This window comes from Suncus etruscus (assembly GCF_024139225.1).
Source record: "Suncus etruscus isolate mSunEtr1 chromosome 15 unlocalized genomic scaffold, mSunEtr1.pri.cur SUPER_15_unloc_14, whole genome shotgun sequence".
In the NCBI taxonomy this organism is placed as follows: domain Eukaryota; kingdom Metazoa; phylum Chordata; class Mammalia; order Eulipotyphla; family Soricidae; genus Suncus; species Suncus etruscus.
Window position 1 is genome coordinate 37,834 of NW_026060291.1, and position 4,121 is coordinate 41,954.

Below are 4,121 nucleotides of genomic sequence, written 5' to 3' on the forward strand. Positions count from 1 at the left end.
TCTGAGGAGTGAACAAATGCTTTTCCACACTCCTTACAAGAATAAGGCTTCTCTCCTGTATGAATTTTCATGTGTTTGTTAAGACTTGAGAATTCAGCAAATGCCTTTCCACACTCCTGACATGAATAAGGCTTCTCTCCTGTATGAACTCTCATGTGTTTGTTAAGGTCTGAGGATCGAGCAAATGCCTTTCCACACACCTGACATGAATAAGGCTTCTCTCCTCTATGAATTTTCATGTGAACAGAAAGGTTTGAGGATTGAGTAAATGCCTTTCCACACTCCTGACATGAATAAGGCTTCTCTCCTGTATGAATTTTCATGTGTCTGTTAAGATCTGAATATCGAGCAAATGCCTTTCTACACTCCTGACATGAATGAGGCTTCTCTCCTGTATGAATTTTCATGTGAACAGAAAGGTTTGAGGATTGAGTAAATGCCTTTCCACACTCCTGACATGAATAAGGCTTCTCTCCTCTATAAATTTTCATATGTCTAATAAGCTTTGAAGATTGAGTGAAGCACTTTCCACACTCTTGACACATGTAAGACTTCTCTTCTATATGAATTTTCATGTGTTCAGTGTGGGACGATGAGTACGCGAAGGACTTGCCATTCTCGGGACATAGATGACATCTGCTTCCTGTCCAAACTTCCTTTGGATCATTCTGGTGTGACAGTTGTCTCAGACTGAATCCACCTCGCTTAGTATCAGAGGAATCCTGTACAATAGGGGTATAAAAGGGTACATCATATTGCTGAGCACACGAGAAATCCCCCTCACATTGGTTATATATGGTGGGGTACACTCCATAGAAAATATGCTTGTGAGTATCTTGATATGAAGGTGTTAGAGCAAACACTGGTGGCTTCTTGGCCCAAAGTGATCCAACTATGGAGTCTGTGTCCATTTACTGGGCATAACAGAGTCAGGAGCACTGTGCCCAAAAGACTGATTCCCCATAGTACGGACGCTCTCTTCAACCTGATCCCCCATTGAATAGGTGACCGCTGAGTCCTCATCAAGATTCTGACAGGGAATTTTCCCTGAGACTGGGTTCAACAACACTGGATCATTCACAACCCAGTATGGCGTGCCTCTTCCCTATGGAACAGCACAGGGTTAGTCCAGTAAGCTTTGAGTCTCCATGTTCAAAACCACCCTTCATATGTGATCCCCATCACAGAAAAACAATTCGCTACATGTGTGGATGTCTATGGAGAGAGGTAGACATTCAGCCAAGATATGAGCTTAGGGAGGTAAAACATAGTCTGAGCAGAGGAATAGAAAGCATGATTTCTGAACTCTACATAAACAAACGTAAAACACATCTTTTCCTGGGGCTTCGTAGGATCTAAGAGCATATAATTTAAGGCCAGGTGGGATCTTCTGCACAACAGAAAGGAAACGGCCAAATCAGACTGTTAAATACCTCAGTATGGCCAGAGCAATAGTATAGCAAAAAGAGTACAGTTTGGAATTAAGCCCTGATATCAAAAATGGGCCCATTCCAAAGAAAACCCCCAAATATCACAGGTGTTGATCCAAAAGAGAAGAAAAGTCTCACAAGAGTCATATTCCTCCCAATCAATGAACTCAATATCCTTTTTTGAAATGTTCTCTCTACTATGGAGGTCCCACCAGGCAGTGCTCTTGTTTACTCTGGCTGTTTGCTCCCTGATCAAATATCTGACGCTCGGGGACAATGTACAGTGGATAATGAGATCTAGCTTTCCATCTCTACTCACAATCCAGTTGAAACACTTCACCTAAAATTATATCAAATCAAAATCACTGTATGTCTTCACTCCTGAAACCATTTCCCACACAAATCACAGAATTCCTTTGCTCTAAAAAACAATGAGACCTTTTAATTAGACAAATCATTCAAATGAGTTTGGCACTTATGAGATTAATGGAATACTTCTCTTCACACCAAGCTCTGGATGCTCCCACCATTGCAGAGACCAAAGATGAGGTAAAAGGGCTGGATCAATGGGCCCCACTGAATCATTCCTATGTCTTTGTGTACCGAGCTATTCCACCACAATAAGAATATGATTTGGAATGTGCAAATCTTACCAACTCACTCCGGTTTGGACATCTCATTCTAAAAGGAAACTGTAGAATGGAGGAATTCTGAACTGGTGTTCTGCATACTAAAAACAAACCAGGTATGAAATGTAAGATTCTGTTCAGCGACCAGAACAATACAAAATGGGGAGCTCATTTGATTGCATGCAAGCGATTCAGATTGGAACACTGAAATCTCTTATGTCCCCCCTCCCTCCAAAATGGAATGATTTCTGGTGATTTTTTGTGGGGCTTTTTGGGTCATACCCAGCAGCACTCTGGGGTTACTCCTGGCTCTACACTCAGAAATCCTACTGGCAGGCTCAGGGAACCATATGGGATGCCAGTAGTTGAACCATCATCCTTCTGCATGCAAGGCAAATGCCCTACCTCAAACTCACGGCCCGCTAGTTTTTGCGCCTCCGTACAACATTTTGTGACCCACAACCGGCCTTCAAATATGCGATTTTTATTCAGTATGCTAATGATCGTGAATACTACGATATTTGAAGGCCGGCCACGGGCCATAAAATGTTGTACAGAGGCCGCAACAACTCGCGGGCTGCGAGTTTGAGACTGCTACATCTGGCCCCTGAAATAATTTCTGAGCACAAGGCAAATAGTAACACCTGAGCATTGTCAGGGCTGACCCAAAAACCACACAAATATTTAAGTGATGAAAATAGTTTAAAATGGCAATATTATCAAAATATTACGGGATCACTTGTCAATGGTTTAAAGATACAGATGAAAAATATATCTCCCCCCCCAAAAAAAGCAAATTAGTGGCCAGAGCGGTGATACAAGGGGTAAGACTTCTGCCTTGCCTATGCTAGCCCAGGACAAACCGCAGTTCAATCCCCCAGCGTTTCATACCGTCCTCCAAGCCAGGAGCGATTTCTGAGCACATAGACAGGAGTAACCCCTGAGAGTTACCGGGTGCAACCCAAAAACCAATATATTAATTTCTGAGTGGGACAGATGAAGACACAGCAAAGATTGTGTTTCCCTGCATGTGGCTGACTGACATTAAATCGTGATATTCTCTATGATTGTCGTAGCCTGCCAGGAATAATATCTGGTCACAGAGTCATAGTAACATCCGAGTCTACGTGTGTGGACCAAAATCACACACCAAAAAATGTGTTGAATGAAACCTGCCTGAATAAGGAACAGAGTAACAGTCTATTGTTTTCAGATAATAAATCAGCTTATAGAATAGAGAAGATAGTGCTCGCTTCGGACGCACATATACCAAAATTGGAATGATACAGAGAAGATTAGCATGGATTCTGAGCAAGGATGACACGCAAATTAGTGAAGAGTTCCATATTTAAAAAAAGAATAGGGAAGATAGATTCATAGGGTCAAAATGAGGAACTTAAAGACGTCCACATTAGGGTTGTCCTGGGCTCAACTGTGGTCAAAATATATAAATCAATGATATATTTCTAGGGGAGCTGGAAATAGCACAGTGGTACGGTATTTGCCTTGCATGTATCGATCTGGACAATATATATATATATTCACCCCCACACTAGCCAGAGTAATATCAAGTGGTAGGGTGTCTACCTTCCATGTGTACAACACAAGACAGATCATGGTTCAATTTCCAGCATCCCATATGGTTCCCCAAACCTACCAGGAGTGATTTCTGAGTACAGACCCAGGAGTACCCACTGAATGTGATCTAGACAACCTCCAAAATAGGAAAAAATATATAATCTAGTGTGAAAGTGACATGGGACAGCCTGGGTGGGATTCACCTTGCAAGTGGATGAACCTAGTTCAATTTCTGGCATCACATCTATCCACAAAGTACTTCAGGGGTAATATATGAGAATAGAGGTAAGAATAATTCCTGCGGGCCCAGAGAGATAGCACAGCGGCGTTTGCCTTGCAAGCAGCCGATCCAGGACCAAAGGTGGTTGGTTCGAATCCCGGTGTCCCATATGGTCCCCCATGCCTGCCAGGAGTTATTTCTGAGCAGACAGCCAGGAGTAACCCCTGAGCACCGCCAGGTGTGACCCAAAACCCAAAAACCAAA

At 42.7% G+C, this 4,121-nt stretch overlaps 1 non-coding gene across 1 annotated transcript; it reads left to right on the forward strand.

Annotated features, from left to right (window-relative positions):
* Nucleotides 1–3,304: 3,304 nt before the first annotated feature.
* Nucleotides 3,305–3,411, forward strand: LOC126000471 (U6 spliceosomal RNA). The gene has a single exon (XR_007492761.1). It is a non-coding gene; the product is annotated as a U6 spliceosomal RNA (small nuclear RNA).
* The last annotated feature ends 710 nt before the right edge of the window (nt 3,412–4,121 follow it).